Genomic DNA, 15,405 nt, shown 5'->3' on the forward strand with positions numbered 1-15,405 from the left:
CATCAGCCCTAAAACCGCTTTTTTTAATCAGGAAATATATGATGTTGTGTCAAGGTGGGGAATTGCACTACCGTTTTAAAAAGTGATAATTGCTTTTTCCTTCAAATAAATCTCGAGTGCTAAGTGTTTTGGTTTCTTAACAAGATATTTGAGTTAGAGTTCCGAAAATAATTAAAAAAATAAAAGTTATTACTAAAAAAATTCTATCATTTCCATAGGACTTCATTTTCGTCTTTCTAGATATAAAATCTTATGTCTAGTTCAATTGGGACAACGAAAAATAAATAAATTTCATAGCGTATCGTATTTTGTTATTTGATAATAAAGTATACATATTTATAAAGTTTATATTATGATTAAATACGTAAAGTATGTTTGATGAGCTAGATAAAAGTGGGAATACATTTTAACCAAATGATTTTTATGGGACATATATAGTAAAGTTAAAATTCACACTTATTTATATTATGATAATTGAGGATAATTCAAGAGTGTTTCTAACTTTATATACAGAAAGTGTACGTGAATTAGTCATCGGGAAGTATAAAAACTAATTAAAAAGCTAATTGAGAAGAAAAACTTGACTATATGTTGCAAAATAATAATTAGTCGTTATTTTTTTTAATTGTTATAATACTACTACTTTCGTTAAAAATTTAAATGAATAACAAAAAATAGAAAAATAATTATATCTCTAATATTAATAAATAGGTGGGGATATCCCTTATAAAATTAAAATGTTGTAATGATATTACAAATTAGCAACATCTTAGTTGGCACTACTATGTAGTATGTACCCATCATATTCTAATATGATTGCTGTGCCATAAGAAAGTTGAATGTATACAAAAAGTTCGAATTAAAATCTTTAGTATAAAAGAACTTACATTATCATATATAAAATCTTAATTTCTCATGAATACAACTCATTTAATTTTATTTCAAATATAAAAAGCATTTTAGAAACTTAAAGAAAAGGCAGCATATGATAGGATATTAAGAGAAATTTTATAGAAAATTTCAGGAAAAAAGTAAGAATTTTATACTACATTCATACAATTAATGACATATATAATTGATTAATTATAACTAGTATGAGAATTCAATGTAGTGTGAATGGTGAATTTTTTACTTGTATAAGACTATAGGCTTGTTTGGGTGAGTTTTTAAGAAAATATCTTTTTTCGAGTTATCTTTTTTAAAAAATCTTATGCAGAGGTAAAAGTAATTTTATATTTGGATATCTCATGTAAAAAGATCTTTTTATCTATCAATTATGTTTGGGTATAATAATATAAAAGATCTTTTTATCTAACAATTATTGAATAATTTTCTATATTTAAATTATACAGCTTAACAGTTGTAAAAGAATAAGAATTTTATATGATTTAGTTAACTAATTGAGATTTTGGAATTTAATACTTTAATTTTTATAAACAAAGAAAATTAATTATATTATTTTTAATTTTAAATTAGAATACATGATTAAATGCTAATCAGTAAGTTGATAATCAAATAATATTTTTCAATATAATTTTAATGGATTAAATTAGATTTTTAATTGATACTCTATACTCTAATTTAATTAAAATTACCAAATTTTAATTTATCTAAAAATCTCTAATTTCACATTTGTCCCAAATTAAATCCTAATCCTAAAATCAAGCACACTAACCTTCACTCCTTCTAACCCAACCCTAGCCGCCTTGTTCTCCTTGTTACCAAACACAGCGGTGGCAATAGGAAAAAGAAAAAAGAGAGAAAGGAAGAAAGAACGGGAGGCAGAGGAGAGGAAAGAGAGAAAGGGGGTGTGCCGGCACTGGTCAACTCTGCCGTCGTCGTCGCCGCGCCCTACCGATCGTTGCTGAGAAGGTCGAACAGAGGGGAGAGAAAGCTAGCGTTGAGAAAGGGAAGGGTCGCCGAGCTAGCGCCGTCGCGTCAGCACGGCTGTGCCGCCACAAATGAGGAGAGATGCGTCGGAAGGAGAGAAGGTCCGCGGTGGAGAAAGAGAGAGAGCGCTCGCGAGGGGTGTCAGAGATGTGTTCCGCCGCCGTGCTGTGTGAAGTCACCATCGTGCCTCGAGCCTCGCCGTTGTCATCCTCGGCGCGAGCCCTTGCCGTCATCGATGGGGCTGAATCCGCCGCCGGTTTGAGCTGAGGGAAAGGAAACGCGTATAGGAGAGAGAGCAGGGGGCTTCGTGGCAGCTCCATCGCGCTGCTCCTGCCGAGCCGCTGCCAAGTCCTGCCGCCAATCAGAGCCCTAGCCATCGCCGTCGAAGGCGCCACCGCCGCCACTGTCATCAATTGGGATCAAAATTGTTGCTGTGTTCCCAGAGCTGTCATGGAAGTGGCTGATTCGGTCCCAATTCCTCCATTGCTGAGACTATAAGCTTTAATCCTTGTCTTGGTTCCATCCTGTTCCTCTATCTTTCTCCTGTTCTAGCTAAGGGAACCTATGTCTCTATTTAGTACTGCTACTCTATTTTCCTGTTTGTTGTTAGGACCATTATGGTGGTGTTGAGGCCATCAGGAAACTGTTAGAGCTGCTATTGATGAGTTTGATATTGCTACTTCAATTCTGGTTTGCTCTTCTCCTTGATTACATTCCATTTGCACATTTTATTGTCATTCCCACACTTGTTTTGATTTAATTCTAGTATATGCCCTATTTTAAAATTCTCAGGGTTGTGTTCACTTTCGATACCTATTCCATTTGGATTCTCTATTCAACTGTAACTACCATTACCGTCATGGATTTGTTGCCGTTGCTGCCATGAAATGAAAAAGGAAGGGAGTTGTCACGTTTAATCTACGCAGGTTCAACTAAATTGAGGTAGGGGTTTATTTTAAATTAAAAATACTCTGGGCTTTGAATACCTGACAAGCTTAGTAAGTTAATGCAAATAGATGGATGTCTGTGTTGAAAATGATTTTCTGTTGTAACTGAAGGGTTAGGTTTGTTGGTTATTGGTTGATTTTTTTGAATCTATGGTAAAATCGATTGAACGCGCTGATTTTGGATTCTAAATAGAAATTGATAATAAATGATCTTGAATAATGGATTTGGAATTGTTAAACTGAAAGGCTGATTTTTATTGTGTTGAGGATTGAAAAGAGGGGACCAGTAATGGGTGACATATTCCAGTTTTTAGGGGAGGTGCTGCTGGAAATTTTCTAAGAAATTTGAAGAAGTTTTGGTTGTGACTTGGTAGATGATTCTGATTTAAGTAATTTTAATAAAAGAAGTATGTTTTGAATATTTTTAAAGATTATTAAAGAGAATTGAATTCTTATGATTTGGTTAATTTGTGGTTTTAAATTCATTTGATTTCTTTTAGCGATGAAACGAGATTTGATTAACTAGTAGAATGCTTTAATATAGTAAACTGAGTATAAGATTAAGGGATTGGGAATAAGAGAGTGAGTTTATAGTTTTTTTTTAAATGAAACTGATTATAACGGTTAAGAGGAAGAAAGTTAATTTAAGAAATATAATGGAGAATGTGTGGTATTGAGTTGGAGGTGAATTTAGTGAGTTGTTTGAGGGTTGTCCTTGAAACTAAGGTGGAATTTAGTGACAATTAGGTTGTTTGAGATCTGATGATGATTCTGGTTAATTATAGTATTGTGGGGTGATGATTGAGGTTGATGACGTTGGTTATGATATTGATGACAAGATTTGTGATGAATGAAACATGGTTGAGAATGATGTGGATCTTGATGAATTATGATTGAAATATTCATATGGCTTATTTATTTGAATTATCTGAGATACGAGTTTTCCTGGGTAAAGTACCGTGGCTTGCCACCACGTGTACCAGGTTGAGACTCGATACTCTGTTGACCCTACGACGTAAGTGTGACCGGGCACTATATAAATTCCCGGGAATGTTACCCCCATTGAGCAATATTGATTATTTGAGAAAAATCTATGCGTAGACTCTTGGGGATGCACGTCGGGGGACAGTCTAAGGACAATTCAGACTTGTCGGGTTGGCTGGATAACTGACAGATGAGCCTCATCAGTCATAGGACAGGCATGCATCATATGCATTTGTATGTTTTGATTGAATGTGCAGTTGTTTTGGTTTGCCTAATTTCTTAGCCATGTTTATCTGCTACTTGTTTTACTTGCTGTACTTGAATCTTATCTGTGATTTCCTTGTTTGTCCTGTATGTGTATGTTTATCTGAGAGACCCTTTTTGGAGGAGATGTAATGAGGGTGTTTTTTTGTTTGTGGTAATGAAAGTTGAAGCAGGTGGACTAGGTGTTCCCTGAGTATTCTAATGTATGTATTATTTGGATAGGAGTGAGCGAGGTAAGTTGGATAGGAAGTCATTAGGCACGTCTTTGATCCTTTTGCTTCTTTAAACTATTCATCTTACTGGTTTGTAAATTAAAGGGATTTCTTTAAACACCTTTCAAAGTAAGCTTTGTACCAAACTTTTCTAAAATGTTATTTCAAGGATAAACTGCTTTATGATGAAACTAATTCTATTTGCAAGTATTTCTATGTTTTGATGGTATTCCCTCCCCTACTGAGAACGTGTGGTTTGTTCTTACCCCGAAATCTTCCACCCTTTCAGTGATAGGTTCGAAGAATCAGTTTGAAGTTGCGGGTGATTATTGACTTTATCTATGCGTTGTGTTATCTTCATAGAGTTCCCTCGCTTGTTGCTTAAGATTTTTATTTTATACAGAGGGATAGGTATTGTATCTGAGTTTTATTTTGACTTACTTGTATAAGATTTATTATTATTAGTAATTATGTAATTATTGTTAATTGGTGATATCTGATATATGATTTTTAATGAGTTATAAACAACTCTCTAGCATTTTATTAAAGATTGAAATGCGAGTTCAAACTAAAGGCTCAATATTACATGGTTAGTAAGGAAAATAGGTTAGTAACGCCTTACTTTTGGTACGATCATGACGTATTGAAGGTTGGGTTGTTACATTATGGTATCAGAGCAGTTTATCCTGATTAGAGCCTTGGGAATGGACTGACTATGCTTCATTGCATACTTTGAGGGTTTGTCATGTAGTAGGTCTTGTCCGAATAACAAGAATTAGAGCTTTATACACATGACTGTCTATTGATTATTGTTGTTAGCTTACCGTTACATATCTGCTGATGTTAAGTCTGGCCAACTTAATGTTGGTAGTTTATGTGTACGGGAAGATTAACGGGTTATCATAGACGAAATAGAAGTAATAGGTAACGCTTATAACGCGATTTTGGAACGTTAGGAGTTAATTCCTGAGGTTACTTTGTTATGTGTCTCGAAATTCTGCTGATGACATGTGACTTGTTCCTCCTTGATGTGCCTTGAAGTCTTTATTTGAGATTTCTTTCTTGAAAAATAGTTTGACTGTTTTCCAACCCTATCCCTTTGTTTATATGCTTTCTGCCTTATGTTGTTTAAACTCTTTTTCTCAACTCATATACTTTGAAATAACAGAGTGATCATTGAGATCTTTGCGATTTTGCTATTGATTAAGTTGTTTTTCTTGAGAGTATTGCATTCTTTTTGAATTAGCTGCAAATTTGTATGAATTGTCATATTCTGTGAACTGATTTACTTTTTGCATATTTCAATACTCTTGAATATCTTTTATAGGGTTGTGATTTTAAGTATCCTATTCACTCTTGTTTTAAATCTTTTTAAATAACTTCTGGTCTATCCTTGTGTAAGTTGTTATTGACTTTGCATTCTTTTACTTGAACGGTGTATCTCTTTACTGTGAGTTAAACTTGGTTTGGTGCGACACAACCATCTATTGAAGTTTTAATAAAATCGTTTTTGACTTAGCCTACATTTCTTTACCTTAAACTTTGAAAATTTTTGTGTATGGTTTAAATTTGTTTGTTTGTAATACATCCTCTATTCCTTTTCATGAGTAAAACTTTATCTCAGGTTTCCTTCTAACTAGAGTGCAGTTTCATACATGCTTTTGCTTAGTCGGTATTTGAATACCTTTCGGAGTGTTTGAGAAAATATAATTTTGTCCTTACCCAAATTAAATATTTTCTTTTTCAAAATTTGCATAGTTTATTTCAAATTAAAATTATATTGGAATAAAGCCACGTTCAAGTTTTTGTTATTCTTTTTAAGGATGTTTGCTGCTTATCTTTTCTTTTAGACCGCGAAATGAATTTTTCGCAAGTTTTTAATTCTTTTATGAATAATGCATTTAAAAGTATTCTTAATCGTACTCTTGAGTTCTGTGAACCTTGTTTTGGGTTTAAGATATTCTTTTCTGTAAACCTCATGCTTCTTTGATTCAGCTTGAACTCATTTCAAAATATTGTATTGTTTTTCATTTTGTTGGTCCTATCAAATTCTTTTGATTTAAGTTTCTTATTCGAAATACGATTTGATTCTCCTTTTTAGCGCATCTCAATGTCCTTGAATATCCTTATGAGGTTGAGATTTCAAGAATACCCTTGGAATTTTGGTTTTAGGTCTTTTTAAAGAAATTTCAAGTCAATCTTTTCTTGCCTGATTGTGTCCATAGCCCTCTTTTAAATCTGATGGAGATGTTTTGAATTTAGCATGCTTGTATTCATATGAGTTCTTGAAAGCATATGTATTTTGAGACTTTATCTCAAATCCCCTTTTTGAAACAAATTTGGATTCTTTTCAACTTTATTGCAATTTCGCTACATATCTCTAATTGACTAAATATTTATGAATTTTTGAGAAATTACTTTTGGTTCTTAACTTAATTAAATTCCATCTTTCAAATTTTACATATTCTATCCTTACCTTAAGAATAGTTTTGATGTACAAGAACTTGATTTTCCTTCTAATCCTATTGCAATTTAAGCATATTTTTGTTTGGTTATATGCTTAAACATATTTTGAGATTCTTGAAGGAAGATTTTGTTTCATTTTATGAACCTCACGTAATATATTTCAGCCCAGGTATGTTTTAAAGCAATGCAAACATCTATAGTTTTGTTAGTTCTTTTAAATATTTATTTCATATCTTTTCTTTTTACAAAGTAAGATAATCCTCTTCTTAAGTTCATTTATTCTTTGTAGATATTCCATTTAATTGTGTTCCTAAACATTCTCTTAAATTTTGTAAACGACGTCCTTCACTTTGGTCACTCTCTTCTTATGAGTCTTATACTTTAAATTCAGTTTGAATTCAATTCTAACGAATGTACCATTTTCTTCTCATTGTCTCCATTGAAGTTTTTTTGAACTCTTCATACATTCGCCTTTTATTTTTATAAAATACTATTTGAATCTGTATGAGTATCTATCTTGGTCATTATACTTATATAAATTCTATACTCTTTGACATGACATTAAAATTAATTCCGTACAACATCGATCCTTGAATCTTTGAAAATGTTAAGTGTTCCTTTTAATCAGGCCATATTGGCTTATGCGTTCCAATCGTGCTGTGTAATTTGACGTGTCATTTGCCCTTTTTCTTTTCTTGAGATGTAATTTATATTTCTTTGCTTCATAATTTGTACCTTACGCATATCTTGATCCGTTTACACTTCCAACTATGTTAAGACTCTTGCAGCACAATTATTGATCTTATATTCTATCATGAGCTATGAAACCCTTGGGGTTGTTCGAAGTTTTTCTGTTGCGATGCATCACTATTGTCCTTAGTCATTCTTCTTTTATAAAATCTCATACTTCTTCGACTCAGCTTGAATCTGCTTCAAACTAATGCGCTGTTTTCTTCTTATTGATTCTATCGAATTTCTTTGATTCAAGAGTTACCCTTGTAGTTGCCAATTGATTCCTTTCCAATAATCTCATTGTTTGTATATCCTTATTTACTTGTGATCTCAGTAGTTCTTCAAATCTTTGTAAGGGTTGTTCTTGTCACTTGTCCTTCTTTTTCTGAGGTCTTGTGTCCTTCTAAGTAAATTCAAGATTTGTTTTAATGTCACTGCGTCCTTTAGATATAACAAGCGATACATTAGTTCTTTAGGACATGTTTTGCAGACATAGAATGTGAAGTTTACGAGTATGCACGACACAAGATGTTGTGAAGCATTGCTTCATGTGAAAGGATTTTGTAGATGTTAAACTTGTGACCAATAGTAGGTGTGTGGAATAATTAATGAGGTTGAAAACTGTTGGACGAGTTTCCCAATAAAGCACAGTTGGGAATAGTGAAGCTATGCCCTTATGGAGTTAGAAGGTGGAAGCTTAAAATTAGTACAAGATCTGTTTGCAAACGTTATCCCGTTTGTTTATACCAACTTGTTTTTCAATCTTTTGTCACTTTGAATACCAGTTTGTTTTTGTAAACACCTATCTTAAAGATTTATTGATATCCCATACCACTTTGTATTTTTATCCAATATTTAAAAATTTATATATAAGTCAAGATTTCTTGTTTTTATAAAATATGCAAAAGTAAAATATTAAAATTATGAAATATCTTGTATATAATTTTAATTTTCGAGGATGAAAATTTTTATAAGCTGGGTAGAATGTAAGACCCAGAACTTTCGAAAAATAATATTATGAGTTAATTTCAATTTATTTATTTATTAAAGACTTTATTTTTTATTAAAAGTAATTAAATCAAATTCTGATAATTAAATTAGAAATTTTACTTAATTTTACAATTATTGAATAATTTTCTATATTTAAATTATACAGCTTAACATTTGTAAAAGAATAAGAATTTTATACGATTTAGTTAAATAATTGAGATTTTAGAATTTAATACTTTAATTTTTATAAACAAAGAAAATTAATTATATTATTTTTAATTTTAAATTAGAATACATGATTAAATTCTAATCAGTAAGTTGATAATCAAATAATATTTTTTAATATAATTTTAATGGATTAAATTAGATTTTTAATTGATACTCTATACTCTAATTTAATTAAAATGACCAAATTCCAATTTATCTAAAAATCTCTAATTTCACATTTGCCCCAAATTAAACCCTAATCCTAAAATCAAGCACACTAACCCTCACCCCTTCTAACCCACCCCTAGCCGCCTTGTCCTCCTTGTTACCAAACACAGTGGCGGCAATAGGAAAAAGAAAAAAGAGAGAAAGGAAGAAAGAACGGGAGGCAAAGGAGAAGGAAGAGAGGAAGGGGGTGTGCCGGCGCTGGTCAACTCTGCTGTCATCGTCGCCACGTCCTACCGATCGTTGCTGAGAAGGTCGAACAGAGGGGAGAGAAAGCTAGCGTTGAAAAAGGGAAGGGTCGCCGAGCTAGCGCCGTCGCATCAGCACGGCTGTGCCGCCACGGATGAGGAGAGATGCGTCGGAAGGAGAGAAGGTCCGCGGTAGAGAAAGAGAGAGAGCGCTCGCGAGCGGTGTCGGAGCTGCGTTCCGCCACCGTGCTGTGCGAAGTCACCATCGTGCCTCGAGCCTCGCCATTGTCGTCCTCGGCGTGAGCCCTTGCCGTCGTCGATGGGGTTGAATCCGCCGCCGGTTTGAGCTGAGGGAAAGAAAACGCGTATAGGAGAGAGAGCAGGGGCTTCGTGGCAGCTCCATCGCGCTGCTCCCGCTGAGCCGCCGCCAAGTCCTGCCGCCGATTAGAATCCTAGCCATCGCCGTCGAAGACGCCACCGCCGCCACTGTCGTCAATTGGGATCAAAATTGTTGCTGTGTTCCCAGAGCTATCATGGAAATGGCTGATTCGGTCCCAATTCCTCCGTTGCAGAGACTGTAAGCTTTAATCCTTGTCTTGGTTCCATCCTGTTCCTCTGTCTTTCTCCTATTCTAGCTAAAGGAATCTATGTCTCTGTTTAGTACTGCTACTATTTTTTTCTGTTTGTTGTTAGGATCATTATGGTGGTGTTGAGGCCATCAGGAAACTGTTAGAGCTGCTGTTGATGAGTTTGATATTGCTACTTCAATTCTGGTTTGCTCTTCTCCTTGATTACGTTCCATTTGCACATTTTATTGTCATTCCCACACTTGTTTTGATTTAATTCTAGTATATGCCCTGTTTTGAAATTCTCAGGGTTGTGTTCACTTTCGATACCTATTCAATTTGGATTCTCTATTCTACTGTAACTACCATTACCGTCATGGATTTGTTGCCGTTGCTGCCATGAAACGAAAAAGGAAGGGAGTTGTCACGTTTAATCTACGCGGGTTCAACTAAATTGAGGTAGGGTTTATTTTAAATTAAAAATACTCTGGGCTTTGAATACTGATGCTAGGGTATCTTGGCTAGTTTTACTAGCCATTTTTTGTATGTTTTAGGTTGGTTTCATGCATTTTCTTAGGCAATAAGTAAGTATTTGGATGAGAATTGTATGCATCCCTTGATTCAATCAAACATTGTTAAATATGTGCATTTTCATGAGATTTATGCAAGGATTATTTGATGTTATGAATGATGCAAAATCTTGTGATTTAGCAAGGCTTTGATGCATGTGATTGGTTGATGATAGGTGAAGCAAAGAGCCCTGGAGCAAGGAGGAAGTCACCAGGGGTGTTGCCAACTCTAGAAGGGCGTTGCCAACGCCAATGTATGAAGCAATGAAGTGAGGAAGCCCTGGATGATAAGAGGCAGAGTGCACGTTGCCAACTTGGGGGAAGGAAGGCGTGTTTGCCAGCAACGCCAGCAAGCTTGGCAGCCTTGGAAGGCAATCCACGTTGCCAACGTGAGGAAGAGGAAGGCGTGTTTGCCAGCAATGCCAGCAAGCTCCAGCCCTGGAAGGAGGCATGCACGTTGCCAACTTGGGAAGCAAGGTTAGCAACGCCACTTTTGGGTTTCTTGGCAGCATGACCTTGTCTTCTTCAAACAAGGATAACTCGAGCTACAAAGCTCCAATTGAAGTGATTCCAGTGACATTGGAAAGTAGGGATCAAGAGCTTTTCAAGCATATATAGTACTATATGGTGAACATTAAATTCGAGGGAGAAATACGGCCCAAAAGTGCATAGATGAACATGGTATCAACCTGCAGTAAGGCCAGCTAACCTCTTCATCTTCCATGGAGTATATCTTGAGCTCTAGAGCTTTAAATGATGAAGTCTCAACGGAATTGGAAAGTAGACATTCATAGCTTTCTAAAAATATATCATAGGATGGGTTTGACATACTTTTGGAGCTTCAAAAGCTGGCTTCATTTGGAGCCTCAGAAATGAGCACGTTGCCAACGTGGGTTCTATAGGCGTGTTCAATGGCTACGTGGGAAGCAATGTTTGGAGCTAAAAAAGAGCATCGAGCACGTTGCCAACTCAAGAAAGCATTGGCGAACAACAATGCTAGGAAGCTTTGGATGGTGAAGAATGGAGGTAGCACGTTGGCAACTTGGAAATACAAGGGAGTGTTTGCCAAAAACGCTGGTGAGCTTGGCAGCCTGACCTTACCTTCTTCATTGGAGTATATCTTGAGCTACAAAACTCCAAATGATATGATTTTAACGGCGTTGGAAAGTAGATATCTAGAGCTTTCCAACTATATATCATAGTATGGGTTTGACATTCGTTTAAAGCTTCAAAATCGGGCTTCATTTAGAGCTTCAGAATCTGAAGGCGTTGGCAACTTGGAAATACAAAGGCGTGTTTGCCAAAAACGCCTGTGATTTTAGCAGCCTGACCATGTTCCCTTCAATGGAGCATAACTTGAGCTACAGAAATCCAATTGAAGTGCTTTCAGTTGCGTTAGAAAGCTGACATTCAGAGCTTTCCAACGATGTATAATAGTCTATAGTGAAGCATGAAATTGAAGCTCAAATCATGGTTATCTTTAAGCCCCAAGAACAAGAGCAAAGACTTGGACCTCCAGGGAACTAACACACACGTTGCTAACTTGGGCTTGTGAAGGCGTTATTGCCACTAACGCCCAAGTGACCACTGGAGCTTGGTTTTGGTTCAATTAAATTACTTCAAGGTCAATCCAACCTCAAGCAAGCAAAGCCCATAAATCTCAACCAATCAAGGCCACAAGAATGATCTAGAATAGTGAATTTTAATTTTGATTGTAATTTGCTTTTAATTTTATTTCATTTTGAAATTTAGGAAAGCCTATATAAAGGCATTAGCTTCACAGAATTAAAAGGCTGGAGACAGAGGAGACCAATTTGGAATTCTGTGAATTGGCACACTCCATTGGGAGTGGGTCTTCAGACCCCTCCCCTCAAACACTCTTCTTCCCTTCCTCTTCTCTTCTTCTTTAGTAGTAGTTTAGTTTACTTTGTAACTTTCATTTATGAATTCTTGAATTTTCAATTTCTGTTTTGAATTCTCACTCTTTATTTTCATGCACTTTAACTTCATGCAATTTAGTTTTCATTTGAGAGCAATGATCACTTAATTCCCTTTGCATTTGAGAAAGGAGCTCTGTTTTAATTTTGATTGAATTGATGTTTATTTCTCCTTCTCTTCTTCACTTTATCTTCATACTTGGATATCTATTAGAATCCTTGCAAGAGAGTTTTGTTCTTCAAAGATCCTTGGATCTATTAGAATCCTATTGTGAACCTTGAGAGAGGGATCATAGGATTCAGTTTGAGCTCTCTTGGCTTAATGAATTTGATTCTTGATTTAGAGTTGGTATGTGACATGTAACCACTCTAATATTGGGGTCTTTGGATTTATGTAGTATGAGATTAGAAATCATGTTTGTTTATCTAAGAGAGAGTCTTTGTGCTTCATAGATCCAATTAGTACCGAGAGGGGGATTGGATCTACTTGAATTACATGTGAGCCTTGAGAAAGGGATCATGGAATTCAGATTAAGGCTCTTCTCTCATAATCCTCTTGATCAATACATTCTTGGTTGGTATGTGAGATGTAACCACTTTGAAATGATGTCTTGAGGGTTGTGTGGTTTTTGGATTAGAAATTGAATTTCACCTCTTCTCATGACCAATTAGATCACGAGAGTGGCAATTGATTATGTTAAGAGAAATTAAATCACCAAGAGATTGGGATTTAATTACTCATAATCTGCCATGGATCTATCTTACATGATTGAGAAGGAGTGAGACCCGTTGATTCATGAGGAATCAACATCTCCAATCCGTTATGTTTGCCATCTTTACTTTCTAGCATTTTATTTTCTTGCATTTTACTTTCTTGTACTTTCTATTCCTTGCATTTCACTTTCTAGCACTTTATTTTTCTGCACTTTACTTTTACGTCATTTATTTTTCTTGCACTTTATGGCTTTCCATTTAATTTCTAGTCATTTACATTTCTTGTTGTTTGCTCATCACTCCAAAATGATTGTCTAACTAGAATAATCAATTTACTATTGATTGCTTAATCCTTTAATCCTCGTGGGATCGACCTCACTCTAAGTGAGTTTTATTACTTGATGCGACCCGGTATACTTGCCGGTAATTACGTGAAGTCCTACCTTTCGCGTATCAAATACCTGACAAGGTTAGTAAGTTAATGCAAATAGATGGATGTCTGTGTTGAAAATAATTTTCTGTTGTAACTGAAGGGTTAGGTTTGTTGGTTATTGGTTGATTTTTCTGAATCTATGGTAAAATCGATTGAACACGCTAATTTTGGATTCTAAATAGAAATTGATAATAAATGGTCTTGAATAATGGATTTGGAATTGTTAAACTGAAAGGCTGATTTTTATTGTGTTGAGTATTGAACAGAGGGGACCCGTAATGGGTGGCATATTTCGTTTTTAGGGGAGGTGCTGCCGGAAATTTTCTAAGAAATTTGAAGAAGTTTTGGTTTTGACTTGGTAGATGATTCTGATTTAAGTAATTTTAATAAAAGAAGTATGTTTTGAATATTTTTAAAGATTATTAAAGAGAATTGAATTCTTATGATTTGGTTAATTTGTGGTTTTAAATTCATTTGATTTCTTTTAGCGATGAAACGAGATTTGATTAACTAGTAGAATGCTTTAATATAGTAAACTGAGTATAAGATTAAAGGATTGGTAATAAGAGTGAGTTTATAGTTTTTTTTTTTTAATGAAACTGATTATAACGGTTAAGAGGAAGAAAGTTAATTTAAGAAATATGATGGAGAATGTGTGGTATTGAGTTGGAGGTGAATTTAGTGAGTTATTTGAGGGTTGTCCTTGAAACTAAGGTGGAATTTAGTGACAATTAGGTTGTTTGAGATCTGATGATGATTCTGGTTAATTATAGTGTTGTGGGGTGATGATTGAGGTTGATGACGTTGGTTATGATATTGGTGACAAGATTTGTGATGAATGAAACATGGTTGAGAATGATGTGGATCTTGATGAATTATGATTAAAATATTCATATGGCTTATTTATTTGAATTATCTGAGATACGAGTTTCCCTGGGTAAAGTACCGTGGCTTGCCACCACGTGTACCAGGTTGAGACTCGATACTCTGTTGACCCTACGACGTAAGTGTGACCGGGCACTATATAAATTCCCGGGAATGTTACCCCCATTGAGAAATATTGATTATTTGAGAAAAATCTATGCATAGACTCTTGGGGATGCACATCGGGGGACAGTCTAAGGACAATTCAGACTTGTCGGGTTGGCTGGATAACCGACAGATGAGCCTCATCAACCATAGGACAGGCATGCATCATATGCATTTGTATGTTTTGATTGAATGTGCAGTTGTTTTGGTTTGCTTAATTGCTTAGCCATGTTTATCTGCTACTTGTTTTACTTGCTGTACTTGAATCTTATCTGTGATTTCCTTGTTTATCCTGTATGTGTATGTTTATCTGAGAGACCCTTTTTGGAGGGGATGCATGAGGGTGGTTTTTTTGTTTGTGGTAATGAAAGTTGAAACAGGTGGACTAGGTGTTGCCTGAGTATTCTAATATATGTATTATTTGGATAGGAGTGAGCGAGGTAAGTTGGATAGGAAGTCACTAGGCACGTCTTTGATCCTTTTGCTTCTTTAAACTATTCATCTTACTGGTTTATAAATTAAAGGGATTTCTTTAAACACCTTTCAAAGTAAGCTTTGTACCAAACTTTTCTAAAAGTTTATTTCAAGGATAAACTTCTTTATGATGAAACTAATTCTATTTGCAAGTATTTCTATGTTTTGATAGTATTCCCTTCCCTACTGAAAACGTGTGGTTTGTTCTCACCCCAAAATCTTTCACCCTTTCAGTGATAGGTTCAAAGACTCAGTTTGAAGATGCCGGCGATTATTGACTTAATCTATGCGTTGTGTTACCTTCATAGAGTTCTCTCGCTTGTTGCTTAAGATTTTTATTTTATACAGAGGGATAGGTATTGTATCTGAGTTTTATTTTGACTTACTTGTATAAGATTTATTATTATTAGTAATTATGTAATTATTGTTAATTGGTGATATCTGATGTATGATTTTTAATGAGTTATAAACAACTTTCTAGCATTTTATTAAAAATTGAAATGCGAGTTCGAACTAAAGGCTCAATATTAAATGGTTAGTAAGGAAAACAGGTTAGTAACGCCTTACTTTTGGTACGA

Source organism: Arachis hypogaea, chromosome 19 (assembly GCF_003086295.3).
Source record: "Arachis hypogaea cultivar Tifrunner chromosome 19, arahy.Tifrunner.gnm2.J5K5, whole genome shotgun sequence".
NCBI classification, from domain to species: domain Eukaryota; kingdom Viridiplantae; phylum Streptophyta; class Magnoliopsida; order Fabales; family Fabaceae; genus Arachis; species Arachis hypogaea.